Source organism: Drosophila willistoni, chromosome 3R, assembly GCF_018902025.1.
Source record: "Drosophila willistoni isolate 14030-0811.24 chromosome 3R, UCI_dwil_1.1, whole genome shotgun sequence".
Lineage (NCBI taxonomy): Eukaryota > Metazoa > Arthropoda > Insecta > Diptera > Drosophilidae > Drosophila > Drosophila willistoni.
In genome coordinates, this window is record NC_061086.1 from 8,397,835 (window position 1) to 8,413,736 (window position 15,902).

Here is a 15,902-nt window from a genome sequence, read left to right on the forward strand (position 1 = left end):
ATGATGATCATGATGGGGTTCCCACACTCAAGAGGTGGACACACTGGACTGCTGATGTTGTCTCTGTGTGTGCCTGTGACACTTGTCGAGACGAGATGTGGATATCAAAAAAACTTTGCCGACTAAAAGAACTATTCCTCTGCTTATGATGATGATAGGGTGTGAAACTGGAACAGATTTACCTCAATTTCAATGTAGATGTTCGTTCATTTTCACGCCTCTAAAATTATAATTATAAATATAAATGTATGTATATTTTTTCAAGTGTCAATTCTTATCGCCTAGATCGTTGTCGTTTGTCTGCTGTCATCTGTCTCTTGTCGTTCTCTTTTGCCTATCATTAGTGGAACATCATTAAAGTTAACATTGTCGTGACGTGAACAAAGTCGATCTAATGTGACGTTTTTTGCAAGTTGTCGCACTGGTTTTCATGTTCAAACTTAGCCAAGTGGAAAATATGTGCAATGACAAGAACGGGGCGACAATTTGACTAAAATGGGGTACCACATTTCATTTTTAACCATTTTGCATAGAAAGAAAAATCAAAGTAAAGTAGCAGATTTTTGCACGTGTCCCCATGACTCAAGAAAGACACCGCCATTGTCGCCCTAATGGAGTCAATCGAACGTACATAAATGTATATATGTATATGTGTGTGTCTATGGAATGTGTTGACTGACAGCAATCAATGGGAAAAGGTTTCTAGAAAATCAAAGCGTATGTCAGTGTGCATGTAAGAGAATCAAGAAAAAGAAATAAAATAATGGTAATTTCCAAGTAATTTAGACAAACTAGAAGCAAGGAACTCTAGAAGCATCAGCGCTTTAACTAAAATGTTTCTATTTGATGATCCACCTTCCCCATTATCTAATTGATTCTATAAAGCTCTAAAGAAGGCTTTGATAGTCTTTAAAGATAAGTAATGAAATCCAGCAAAATCTATGTGAGAGGCTTCTAACTAACAGAAACATACTTCCCACCTGCCGCCCATTTAATTTAACGATCAATAAACCTCAAGCTCTTGATAAATAGCTGCAAATACAATCCTGATTTATTTGTGCTGTTAATTAAAGCATTAACACAACCTATGAGAGAGAAGCTAACGAGGAACTCTACAAATGTTTTGATTTTACATTTTTAATTAAATTTTAATGCTGATTTTTAGGTTGTTAGTTTTAGCCTTTTGTTTTTCCTTGTGCTAAATCATATGAAATTCAATTATAAAGCTATTAGAAGCTTATACCCCACAGAGTTCCCCAGTTTAGTTATACGCATCAGGCGGTCGGCCTTTGGGTCGATAGTTAGGACCAAACCCGCCTTCTTCTTCATTCCTTCTGCAGATGCCTTTGGTCGTCCCATTAAGCTTGTCATCAAACGTTACAAATTAATTACATTCGCGCCGCGGCAGCAGCAGTAACAGAGCAGCTTCTAGTCGTAAGCGGCGGAAAAAAAACCTCACAATGCTGTTCCGTTCCGGGGTTTTCTTGCTGTACGGTCCATTAAAACTAAAAAATGCAATTACATACAACGCCTGGGGGTATGCAATAAGAAAAAAATAACAGAATGGAAAAGAAGGACATGAAGATGAAACAACGTCAGCCGTGCGAGCTTAATTCGCAGCCTGCTATTGGCATTGGAACGCTATTATAAAGGACACAGTGGAGCCCAGGGATATAGTTAAATATATTTAGATACACATAAACATATATATAAAGAGCGAGGTAAAGAAATCTAGAACTAGGTAGCGAAAGTGACAAGTTATTCTTATTTTTGTAAGAATTTCGCAAAGCTTATAACAATTTTTAGGACAATGTATGAAATCTAAGAGAATTATTAAAATCATATATAATATGATGTGAATTTTAAATAAACTACAGAGAACAAGTAATCATAATTTTGAAGAACAAACTGTAAAAAGAAAATGCAAAAAAGATTTGTAGATTTTCTAAATAACTAAATTATCTAACTAATTGCACTGAGAATGCGTTTCACTTAACTTAAAACGAGTTTATATAGAAGAAGCCTTTCGTTAATGTGCTGCTTGTCACTTCATAGCAACAACAAGGAAAAACAAGTGACAATTTGACAAAAAAAAAAAAAGAAAAATATATATACATATACTGAGACTTGGAGAAGAAAAGCTTGGGTAAAAAGCCATGTTTAATGGCGCACAAAATACAAGCACATAAAACAGGAAAAATAAAAGCCAAAGATGAATGAGAACACACTCCTAGAATACAAGGGCAAGAAAAAGTGAATGCAAAGTTATTTGATTAAGTCACTTACAAGCCCAAGTAGAGAGCAGTACAGCAAAAGCTGCAGCAAGTCACTGAAGAAGGTGGATGGTGGGGATTGAAGTGAAGTGAAGGTTGCTGTAATATTGACATATTGAACAAACGTGCGGCAGCCCCAAAAGTCAAATTGGCGTAAAAAGGAAAACGCAAGTGCAACAAACGAAGTAGCAAAACTGCTTTTTCTCTTCTTAAGACTGGCAAGGAGAAGCAGCAGCAGAAGGAGTTACAGTGGCAGCCGAAGTAGCAACAGCAGCAGGCAGTCAGGACTTAAAGGACTAAATTCATATTAAAAAGTACGCGCCAGACATGACAGCAGCTACAAGCAGAGCAAACCGCATCCTCTGCTAGTGCAAAAATTCTAAAATATATTGCCAAGTACCAAGAGAGAGAAAGCAAGAGGAGGTCCATGCCACACCATCGTTTCACACCATCCGACTCTCACCCTTCTGTAGCATAGACGCACGTAGTGCCTTGCCAATGCCTTTCTCCAGCGTCTCCCAGCTACTGACTGTCTGTCTGACTGTGTGTGTGTGTGTGTGTGTGTGTGTGGCAACGGGGCAACCAACCGGCATCGAGACACATTTTCTAATAATGTTTCAGCGTCACGTATTAATGCGTTTGTTTGTATCTTCATTTTACCCGCTGGCATTTTAATGTATTTATTTTTTCTTTTACCCTCGCTCTTCATTTCGCTCTCTTTTTTTGAGAAGTTTTTGGGGCTTCCCATTTTCTCTTTTTCTCAATTCTTTTTTTTCCTCTCTCTCTCCCTTTTTGGCCATGTTTGTGCATGCGACACACTCGCCTGGATAATAATGAAGTACGTTTACGTGTAAACTCTATCTAATATGTATGCTAAAAGCCAAGGGAGAAAGGAAAACACGAAGAGTGAGATATATGGATGGAAAGACTGGGCCGAAGCGAAGAGAAAAATAGAGCACAGCAACTTCTCGCGGTCGTCAAGGGTTTTTTTTTCTGTTTTCCTATTATTTAGTAATCTAACCGTATCCTTTCATCTATCTACCATCCCGTGGGGCTGAATTGGTTCCATTTCGTTGCCAGAGTTGAAATTAATTAGTGCTTACAGCACACAGCGGCAGCAGCAGAAACGAAACATAGCTTGAACATGAATTGACTGTTAGATGGTTATTTAGCTAGCTCAGTTTTGCACTTAGGATTAAAATTGTGGAGTATTCATGTTCTTGGTTGGAATAACCCAAATGATTAGTTAATTGGACATTTGATATTGGAAATATTTATATAAATAATTAGAGTATTAACAGCTTGAAGACGAACAATAAGAACTTAAGAAACCTGATAGTTTCAATAATTTGAGGGGCGAAACTTCTGTGCAACTTTAAACCTCTTTTCGAACTTTAAACCCAGCCCCAAATACAAGTCAAATCCAAAGTTTATACTTCAAGTAAGAAGGAGGGTTTAAATTTAAAGATTTTAGTACTTAAACTGTGGTTTAGTTGAAGAAACGCAAGAAAAGAAAACTAATATAAAATCTTAAAGTTAATTTTTGTCGCCTCATCAATCCAGAGTCTAAATGGTATACTTAACCGACTCGTTACTTGGGTTATAAAAATATCTGGTTACTTTTTGATCATTTTGTTTAATATGTCTGTAGATCTAATAATTCATTTGCTACATTGAGAGACTTTCTTAATAATATTTTTACCCCATCAAGCAACATTTGCGATGTCATAAAAGTAAAATTGAAAGAAAATAACTGACACTATCAAAGTTGCAGCAACAGCATCAGCATCAACAGCAGCAGGTTGAGCAACTTCAAGCAGCCACAGATAAGACATGGCAAGAAAAGACAAGACCCTGACATCCTTTCGGAGGTGGCGACAAAATGACGACAATACACAATATTGCCAGCCCCTTTCCCTGCGTCTGACTGCCTGTTGCATGGTCGTTCGTTCATTTCACAACGCCCTCCCCGCCATATCCTCGCCACTTTTGGGTTTGGTTGTGTATTTTAGGAGTTTATTATCATTACTCTGCCATATGGCGAAAATATCCCTAGCCAAATTGGTATTGGAGGAGGAGCTGACGTCAGCTAGTGTCGCCGCTACGCCATCATCATCATCATCATCATCCTCGTCGCCGTTGTCGCCCTTGTCGCCATGATTGTTGCTCTGTTTACACTGAATGTCCTACCAGCTTTAGCTATCTCTTTCACTCCAATACACAGACAGATATTATGGTGTGGTCTGGATCTGGAATCCTGGCTCTCGTCATCATCATCATCATCATCATCAGTGTTATCTGCATAACTCTTTGGAATAAGGGGAATGGGATGGGGATGAGGGCAAGGGGCGGCTACTGGGGGTTAACTGCCAGTTCGCGTTTTGCATGTTTTTAATAGTTTTAAGTGTGTGTGAAACAGAGATAGCTATGGCAAAAAAGGCTTGAGTGGGTTGGATGGTACGGTCACAGGGTCGTCATGTTGCGCGCATTTTCTAAAACGTTTTTGTGTAAATGTAGCGCAAATTTCCCTTGGTCTCACGCCTTCACCCTCTCTCTCTCTCTCTCTCACTCTATCTCTCTCTTTTGCTCTGCCAGCGCGTGTGTTTTCATAATGCGCCATAAAGTATGCAATGTTATTTTGCGCTTGATGAATTTTTCCACGTTGCGCAGTTTGGTACACATACAAACATACATGCATACATACCTCAACCACTTTGACTCCTCCATTCCACACCCACTGCCTCTTCGCTTCTCTTCCTAGCCCCTCCCATATTTTGTTGTGGGTAATAGTGTAAAGTGCCTTTCATGCAAAAGTGAATTAATGTGTGTGTAGCGTATAACGCCCCAGCTAGAAAAGGCTTTAAATAAAATCTACATTACTAACTTTATCAACAGGGCAGCTCTTTCTCTCTGAGGCTCCTAGGCTCATGCCCAACTTAACTGAGAGTGTTTAAAAGTTGGCTCTTCACGAGTGTTAATTGTATAACCAATTGTGTGAGTGGAGTGTGTGTGTGTGCAAACAGAGTGTTTGGAACTAAAGAGAAATTCTTATTTGCTTAAAGAAGAAAATTGAATTGATAACGTGTAAAAGCAAATGAAAGTTTTGCAGTAAAAGTCGAACAACTTAAAACTAAGGTACGTTTCATAATTATAACGCCACCCATATATTTCAAATATTGGTCTAACGGTACAATTTTCGATGTTACAATGTTCTACCGAAATACTTGTTGGGGCACAACAACAACATACAACAACTTTGGGATCAATAGGAATAACGGTACTTTTCTATTTACGCAAATTTGGTTTTGAGCTTGTTTCATAATTATAACGCCACTTTCAATTAATGCGTTTTTTTACTACAAATGTCAACAGTTAACCATTTTTTTTTTATGAACAATTAAAATTTGCTTTCCATTTTTAGAAATGACATTAAATATCCTTGTAGGCATCCTTAAAACTAAATTTTTAATTACATCTGGCTCAAACATCCATCCAAGCCCCGTCTATCGCATCTTTCAGTTCTTGTACTGTGTTAAACTGCCGATTTTCCCTGGAAACCTTACGTACTAAGATGCTCCAGAGATTCTCAATCGGAATGAGGTCTGGGGATCCTGCTGTCCAGTTCATAACTGGGATTTCCTTGGAACAAAACCATGACTTCGTCTCCGTGCTCCCTGGAAAGTCCAGTCTCTACCATCATTTTCATTGAAAAATGGGATGAGACAGTTTTCCAACACCTGGATGTAATCTGCACTCTTCATTCGGGGAGATTAAAACTGCAGTTTCTAACATCCAGCCTAGGAAAAAGCTCCTCAAACCAAAAAAAATGCTTGGAAAAAATGTATGGCTCTTTCCTCAGATCATGCCAATATCGTTGAAAACCAGTAGAACCATCCAAGTTCCATTTGTTTTTCATCCGAAAAAATTACCTCTAATTTATATCTTTATTGTAAACACGAATTTGCTGCTTATGCTTACTGATGACCATTGTCTGTTTATATGTTCAACAATTTTGAAATGGTTTGAGGAGCTTTTTCCTAGGCTGGTTGTTAGAAACTGCAGTTCTAATCTTCCCGAATGAAGAGTGCAGATTACATCCAGGTGTTGGAAAACTGTCTCATCCCATTTTTCAATGAAAATGATGGTAGAGACTGGACTTTCCAGGGAGCACGGAGACGAAGTCATGGTTTTGTTCCAAGGAAATCCCAGTTATGAACTGGACAGCAGGATCCCCAGACCTCAATCCGATTGAGAATCTCTGGAGCATCTTAGTACGTAAGGTTTCCAGGGAAAATCGGCAGTTTAACACAGTACAAGAACTGAAAGATGCGATAGACGGGGCTTGGATGGATGTTTGAGCCAGATGTAATTAAAAATTTAGTTTTAAGGATGCCTACAAGGATATTTAATGTCATTTCTAAAAATGGAAAGCAAATTTTAATTGTTCATAAAAAAAAAATGGTTAACTGTTGACATTTGTAGTAAAAGAACGCATTAATTGAAAGTGGCGTTATAATTATGAAACAAGCTCAAAACCAAATTTGCGTAAATAGAAAAGTACCGTTATTCCTATTGATCCCAAAGTTGTTGTATGTTGTTGTTGTGCCCCAACAAGTATTTCGGTAGAACATTGTAACATCGAAAATTGTACCGTTAGACCAATATTTGAAATATATGGGTGGCGTTATAATTATGAAACGTACCTTAATAAAAAAATTGCTTCTATGGACTACTTTTTAGACCCAGAAAGCCACCGAAATCTTTTTTGGATCAATAAGGATGTTTGATAAATACATATATAAAATACTTTTTACTTTCCATATTCCACTGTTTAATATAGTTGCTTAGCCCATTTTGGATCGATTTTTCTGTGGCTGTGATAATAGAATCTTCTAATTTTCCGTCTTTCTTGTCTATCACTTTATGCCTCATTTTCCTTTTTAGAAACCCATCAACTTGTGTGTATGTGTCTGACCTATGGCTTGACCCAGTATCTCATCTAGCATTATCCTCAAATGAAGTGAAGCATATTTGCCAAATTTCACTGCCTAGTCTTTGGGGCATCTAATCACGCACACTGTCCAGGCGGGTGGATAACAGGGGGTGAGGAGGAAACCCAGCTCAGCTTACCAATTCTATTAAAATTCTTTGGAAAAGTCACACACACACACAAGAGACAAAGACAGAGACAGAGAGACAACTACATATTAGAAAAGTATTAAATTACAGTGCCATGGCACACACACCACGCCTATGTTTGCACAATGTCCTTGCCCATGCTAGGCGGGCTATCCTTTTTCTTTCTGGTTTCGTTCTTCTTTTTTTTTTAGTTGCTCAGCAGCGGCAGCGACAGCATGAGGAAAATTATATATCCTCCAGCCTGCACCCCTTACGGGCAGTTTGTACTACTGTCCGGCAAAGTGTGAAGTCATCGCTTTATAATCAAGTTTTCCTTTCAAGTTTTCTCTTCGTTTTCTTGTTGGTTCTTGGTCCATATGTTCGTTCAAATTGTCGCCTGGTTACCGAACTACAAGCAAAAAGGATGCCATGTACATATGTGTGTGTGTGCGTATGTCTCTTTGTGTGTGAGTTTATATTTTAGTCCTTTGGCGTTTACTTACTGCTAGCTGAGCATGGGTATGCTCCTGTCTCCTGAATGCCATGAAAATTAAATTGACCATAGCTGCTTAAAGTTATTAAAGTCGACAACGGCAAAAGGATAAAGAAAAAAATGGAAACAGAAAGTAAAGAAGACGACAGAAATGTCTCCTTACTTACCCATCCGTTCTCATGTGTCAATATTTACACTGGAATGGTAAAGGATATTTTGTTGCTGATTCTTGGCTGAATATGCAAGATACCCTTTAAACAAAAACTGAACCAAAACGGAAATTTGCATTTCTAAAGAGACTTTTCCATATAATAGTTAATTTAGTCAATAGTTTACAGATTAATTGGGTAGGAAAAATATAAATTTTGTATACCTTGCTTTTAGAAAATAATATTAACAGTAATTCTTAATGAGTTTTTACTAGTTTTATTAATTTTAACTGTAAATCTTGGCCGAATTTATTAATTTGTCAAATATTATTTCAAGAACATTTACTTTTTGTGTTACCAACTTGATGTAGAATTTATTGGACTGAAATCAAAAAGAAGATATGTATAAGGGTATAAGAAACTAAATGCATCAGCAGAAACTATCTATCAGGCGTATCTCAATATATGTGTGTGTGTGAGAGTGTGAGTGTATAAAAAAGGAAGCTGCCAGCAGCAAAAACTGTTGAAGTGTTCGTTACCCCAACCAGAACCTACCTCACACCATCTCTACATTTGCTGGCTATCCTTTAGTTAGATAGCTTTGCTTCAGTCAGCTACACACATTCAGCACTTTTTCTCTTCCTCTCTCTCTCTCTCCTTGTTATTGTTGTTGTCGATGTCATTGTCGCCTGACCAAGCCTACTCTATGTGGCTTAAATGTTGGGTCACTCTGTTTGTTTGCGGTCTATTTGATGTTACTCGAATGACATCAGCAGACTTTTTTATGCTCACCCCAATACCCCATCCATCCATTTGCTAATCACAGAGTAAAAGAGTGAGATAAGAGTAATGGGAAGGGGAAAATCATTGGGAATGGGGTATGCATATGCCTGGCATTGCATATTTGCATAGTTTTAGGCGCGGTTACTTTGTCTCTTGAAAAATTCCTTAAACGTTTACTTCACTATCGGATGGATAGACACATTCACTCCATTACTGACTGTGTGTCCTTTGTTTTCAATATTTGTTTTTGAGCTCATTTTCTCTTTTCAATTTTCCTCTCTTGTTGCTGTTGATGTTTTCCTTTTTATCATTAATCCTCCATTGGCGTGTCACTTTCACTTTTTGCCTTTGTTTACCTGTTTGCTTTTCAACTTGTTGGCTCTTTTTGCGTCGTCGTTGTTCGCTCTTCATAATTTTCCCTAGCATATTTATTTGCGGTTGCTGATTAAATCAGCACACACACACACACACACACACAGACACAAACACAAACACCTACAGAGAATTCAACTTATACTTGAGCATTTTCTTTTTAATTTTCCTCCTTTTTCATTGTGCACTTGGTTGGTAATTTCAGTTCCTACCGCTGTCTCATGTTTACTTTTAATTTGGTTAAATGAGGCATAAGTGCACAATTTTTTTGTAAGTGCGTTGTAATTTTTAATGAAGTTGAAAGTGTAAAGCACAAGAAACCGAAGCAAAGCCAAAACCAAACAACACAACAAAACCAGAACCAAGAAAATACTGAAAATTCTTTACTTATTAAAAAGTTGATTATTAATTTTCCCATTTTCTTTTTTCATTCCAGGTATGTTTGCTTCCATCGAGTATAAAAAGTAAAAATTTGGGTTTTTGAAAGTAAGTAGATAAGTACAATAGGCCTTGGATGATGATTAGAGATAATGCGATATAATGAATAAAATATAATCTAAGAATCAACAATTTAATGAAAAGACCTTCAAAAGGTTAAAGAACATTTAGAATTCGAAGTTGAAATTAGAGCTTATAAAAAAATTAAATACAGGGTTTGAAATAGGAATTACGATTCTATATCTGGGCTAAAAGGAATCCATTTGTTTAAATTAAATATTTGTGTGCGCACAATTCATATCCAATTTGTTTAAACTTTTTTCGCATTGTTAGCTGACAACATTTTATTGAGCGGCAAAAAAAAAGGTTTTGTTTGTTGTTATTATTTTCTTTTTTTCGTTTTGACATTGCGTTTCAATTCATTTCATTACATTTCATTTCATTTGGCATGGCCTGGCTGGCTATCTTCCAGTTGGCAATGTCATGATGATAATGGCTACGTGTTTTGGCATCAAAATTGCATTTGCCATTGACATACAGACGACAGACTGGCTGACTGACTGACTGTCGGTCTGTCCCTCGCTGTCTCTCTCTCTGGCCCGACAGAAGGACGAAGTTTTATTAAATTTATTTTAATTCATTTAAACTAATTTCATTTTTATTTTCAAGCTATATTTCACTTTTGTTTTTTGTGAATGGTTTTTTTCCTCTGGATTTCACCGCCAATTGAATTCAATTTAATTATAAATAAATAAATCGGAAGAGTGCGGTATGGTAAATGGCAGAGAGCAGAAGAGGAAGAGGAAGTGAAGGAGAAGGGCAGGTAGCTTTTGTTCAGAATTGAAATTGAAAATATGTACACAATTTATTCTTCTTGCAAATAATTCAATTAAAACTGCTTTTTACCTTACTCGCCGCCGCCTCCAAGCCCATAAGAAAATGACAACAACATTCGTTTTGTGCATAATTGAAAAATCATAAAAACGACCAACAAAAAATGCACTATTCGATTCGAGAAAAAATGTCAAACATTGAACAAATGTCAATTAACATTCAACCCAAAGCGCAGGCAGTCAGGCAGGCAGGCAAAGAGACGGACAGAGAAACACAGACCTATCGAACGATCCGCAAATAATAGTAAGTTGGGTTCAAAAGGGGTCCATCCCATTGGAGCAGCGCTCCAGTCAACAATGAAAATCAAATTGGTTTTTAATTAATTTTCGCCACATTTTTTCTCTCTCTTTCTCTCGTTCTCTTTATCACTACAATATTTCCACTGTGATGTCTCCCTGTGATGTGAAAAGTGAGTGAAGTAAATGAATGAATGAATGAGAATTTGCTCTGAATTGGTTGACCGAACATTTGAAGTATCTGATTCTGATTCTGCTGCTGGTGTATGCCGGTGTCGGTGGGTGAAATTGGGTTGAAGTGGTTTGAATTGGTTGCTAGCTGTCAACTATTATAAATTCAATTTGGTTATGTGATGGATGAATGGCTAGAAAGATGAACGAATGTCGATGATAATGTAAAAAGTACATGTTAATTGTGGTTGTTTTTTTTTGTTTTCTTACTCAATCTGTGCAAATTTGTAAGTGCTTAATATATATTTAAATGTATGTAGTTAATAAGAACTGAATAAGAGTTTAAAATTTTATATAAGAGCATTTTTTGTTAAAGCCATAAGATACGTATATATGTCCGCATAATCGTCCACACTAAATAATTCTATTATAATGTTTATATTTATGACTTTCTACGATTTATTCTTCCGAGACAAGTGATAGTTTAGGTTTCCCTTAGATTCTCATAACAAAGACAACTTGTGTAATGAAATTGTGTTATCAGATTCGTAATGATCATAGGTGTATACTATGTATACGGTTAATTAAAGTCAATTTCTAGACTATTAATTGCTGCTAGCTAAAAAGAAGAAGTCCTTGTCAGGCCTAACTGGCCCGTACTGCTTGCCTGATGCCAACGTTTCTTTAATCTTTTGCCAAGATTAACATCTCGACATATTGCAGTTAGGCAGGTCGTGGCTTTTCGGAAAACTTGAAATATTTTTAGGCCAAGGCGGCGTCGATGATGGCTACGACGGCTCCACATTTGGATCAGCATTGCAAACGAGAGAACTTGACGTAGGAATTGTTGTTGTTGTTTTTTGTTTCTACTGGGCCGTTGCGGTTAACGAACTTAAAGCGGTTTGACGGGAATACTAAACCAACAAATATAAAAGCCGAGCAAGACCTAACGACAGAGACAGCAAGTCGAAATACAAATTATATATACAGAGAGAGAGAGAAAGAGAGGCGGAGAGAAAGAGATGGTGTAGTTTAAGCTTGACTTGCAGCTTTTTTGAATGTCATTGCCAGTAGAGAGCAACACCCAGAGTCAAGAGCCCAAGTATGTAAGAGAGCAAGCGTGGTAGACACAGAGAGACAGAGAGAGAGAGAGAGCCTAGAGAGATCGTTAGCTAGTTTTTTAGTTTGCATAAACTTCATAAGCGTCTGCTTCCTCTTTCTTAGCAACTTATGTTGCTGCTGCTGCTTCTTCTTCTTGTTCTACCTACTTCGCTATGTGTGTGTGTGTGTGTATGAGTGTTGTTTGCTTGTGCTAATTTCTCATGTGGGCATTGAACTTGTGTGAGCTAAAAATCCAACAACAAAGTCACGTGAGCTTAAGGCCTTGTTGTTGTTATTGTTATTGTCGTTGTAGTCATCGGCAAACTACCGCTTAATTACTAGATGCAATGTTGCAGCAACATGTTTACAACAACTGCGACAACAAAACAGTTTGTGACTTGTTGCAATTTCTCGTGAATACCGTTAGAAGTTAGTGAACTTCATTTCTCTCTGTGGACTAGGAAACAACAAAGCCAATGCAATGCATTTGGTCAGTTACCAGCCATTTATGTCGGCGGCCCCTGTAGAAGATGAGTTGAGATGAAGATGCGAACAATTTTCTCCAAACATTTTTCCACTCCAAATAGAGTGGAATGGGGTGAGGGGATTGTGCGGTACAAATCGAAGCGATGGAAGGCTATGGCGATTTAGTTTCTAGTTGTTGCCGTGGTCCGTGCATGAAATCAGCTTAGCCAGATTATTTTCTTTCTCTCTTTTCTTTTTTTTTTTTTGCTTGTGGCCGACTGCCTTCTGTCTTCCCTGTTGCACAGTTTACTGTGTTTTAGCTGCCTGTTTTTTTCACACTACTCCCAGAGCTTTATGCCCCTCTGCTTTTTGACTTGGTTATTTGATGGAGTACGAGAACCTTACTTAATTTGTAATTTAGTGTGCTACAAGTTGTTTTTGTTGTTGTTGTTATTGCTTGCGCTGTTTGTGTTGGACCTTATAAGGTTTTTGGTTTTGGCTTTGGTCTCGGTTTCGTGTTATGTTCTGTTGTTCCCTATCTTTACTTTTTTTTTTTTTTTTTTTTTTTTTTGTTAGCCAGCCTTGTCTTCTCGGCTTAATTTGTTTAGTCACACTTTGTTGAAGAAGTCAACAAACTCGGCATGGGCCTTCCTAATAATACCGACCTTTCTTGATATATGTTTCTATGTGTGTTTGGTTTTTATGATCATTAAAATGCTTACAAGGCGTCTTAAAACTTGTCATCCAGTTGTTTTATAATTAATGACACTCAATTTTGTTTAAAACGGGGGGCATAAATCTGCAAAAAATTAAGTCAAGTTTTAACCTTTTTTAAAATTTGCCTAGCTGTAAACGTTTTTGTTTTAGAAAATAAAATGTTTGCCAATAATGTGACCTTTTTGTCTATAGCAAAATGTATATTATAAAAGTTCCGTTCCTTATAAATACCACCAAGTCAATTCAATCCACATTTGCCCTCAAAGAAGATGCCCTCCACATCTGCCCTGCACTAACATTCAACAATGAAACAATTCCGACTGCCAGCAATGCCACATATTTGGGCGTCACGATAGACAGAAGATTAAATTGGAAAAAATATGTCCAAAAAACAATAAGCAAATGTACCAGAAAACTCAAAATGCTGGACTGGATGCTCAGAGTCAGTTAGTCCGGCACATTGTCCCTCGCAAATAAAGTAAAAATTTACACGGCGATAGTGGTACCAACATTCATATATGTATGCCCTTCCTATTTGGAGCTCTGCAGCTACATCTACTGTAAAAAAGATCCAAACCATGCAGAACAAAACGCTTCCTCCAGGCGTAGGCTAAAGCGTCTGCATCCTTTGGACAGACGACAAACACCGATTGCTCGATAACATTGACTCAATTTATAAAGCTCAAATTCATTGTAAAATCTATATATATAAAAGAAAGTCGTGTTAGTTCAACCACTTATAACTCGAGATCTGCTGAACCAATCTTCGTGGTTATTGATCCCTTCGGATTTGTTTCCCCCCGAATAGCAGAATACATCTTTAAAACAATAAATAATTGTCGGAAAACCCCTACAAATTATACAAGAAGAGCGCCGCTTTACTATTCAACGAGGAAGGGCATATTCATGCTTCTCAAGAGCACAGAGGATAGTCTAAAAAACGGCTAAGTTAGAAACGAGAAATCGTCGAGCCTATCGTACAGATGAACATAGGAATAATCTTCAAAGTGCAAGAAGAAATGGTTCAAGAATTGATTTGAATCGAGCAGCCTTTCTATATGATTTGCACCATCGACTACAGCTTGCATCGATTAGTTTGTGGCATTGTGTTTCATTGAAGTTTGCTGGTAAAACGACTGGTTTGTGCCGCCTTAGTGGTAAAGTAAAATTGTTATTATTGGTCCCGCCAACAGAGCCATTGTATTTCCTGCTTTATGGCGAAACACTAGAAATATGACATTTTCTAGCGAACACTTAAAAATACAATGTCTGCTTCCAAGTGACTTCATTTGGGGTTGAAATTATCGAAGAACATTTAAGGTAATTTATCTTAAAAAAAAGGGTTTGTAAGATCCAAGATCTGCAGTTGTCATCAGAGCAGATAAAAGACCTGCTAGAACACATGAATCGAATCATTTCCTATCAAACATTAGGAAATATAATTCCTGAAACTGCGAAAACTGTGGCTGCCCAATTCATGCCCACTTTCAAAGTCAAAGGGCAAATCTGTCAAAAAGCTGTCGCCCTGCTCCCCTTCCCAGATAGTGAACATAAATTTCTTCAAATGTACTTTATCGGTTATGATAGAGACGAAGCCAATGCACGATCTACAATATATACCTCCGTAAGCAGGTCCATCATTTCGCAGCTACACGAGCTTCTCCACAATCGAAACAATTTAATGCGTTTGGTTAAAATAGTGGAGGTGGGGGCAAACTGGGAAAAGATTCCTAATAAGGCGGGGGCACAGCGAAGCATGGCATGGTTTCTAGTATATATATATATATATGTACATATTAAAAAAGGACTTTTACCAAGGACTATAGGTAATTTCCAAATTGCATAGTTTCAAATAACAGCAAACATAATAGAGTAACATAGCATAATAGAGTATAGGACATCTAAAATATAAAATTTTATGTTCATCAGGGAATGTTTGAATGGTTGCAATGGTTTTAGTTTGTTGCATTTCCTTAGCAAATGTTCTAATTCTTATAGTCAGTTTATTCCATCAAGTAACGACAAGTATTTTCCGCTTTCGTCCACAGCAACCTGTTAAGTATTTCTTTTTTGTTGTTGGCTTCAATCGAACTTTTCCTCTTGTGTTCTCCATTCGTTCGTCTTCCTCTTCTTTTGTCATGCAAGCGGAAGCAACAAACTTAAACACAATGCACAATATTATCTAGGCGAGTGGTGGCCCCCTCCCACTCCATTAACATGGGCCTTCAAGCGATTTTCTACAAAAGATAACTGCGCTTTTCTTTTTCCACTACCACTAACTGTGTGCGAGTCTGGCAATGCTATAGCTACTCATTGGTTGTCTAGTATAAGAGAGGAAAAGTCTCCACCATAACAAGAGCAACAGTTCGTTGATATGCTCTCTTCTTTTTACACTCTCCCGCTGTCTCAATGTTTTGCTCTCTCTCAGTCATGGTGGTGGGTCATAAGGGGGGAGCTACTATGAACAACAAGTGTTTTGCGTTCATCAGAGAAAGTCTCCAAGCATTTTAAGCTCTCTTCTATTCTGAGTTTTCGTTCGTTTCACTTCGTATCGTGTATAAAAAATATCTTCGGGTTTTTGGTTGGACTTTATGGTTCGATGTTTGACTCTTTTGTGCGACTTCAAAATCAGTTCGCGATGGAACTTTGAATGTAGCGGTTCTCGTTTCCGTTTCCGTTGTGTCGTGTCGTG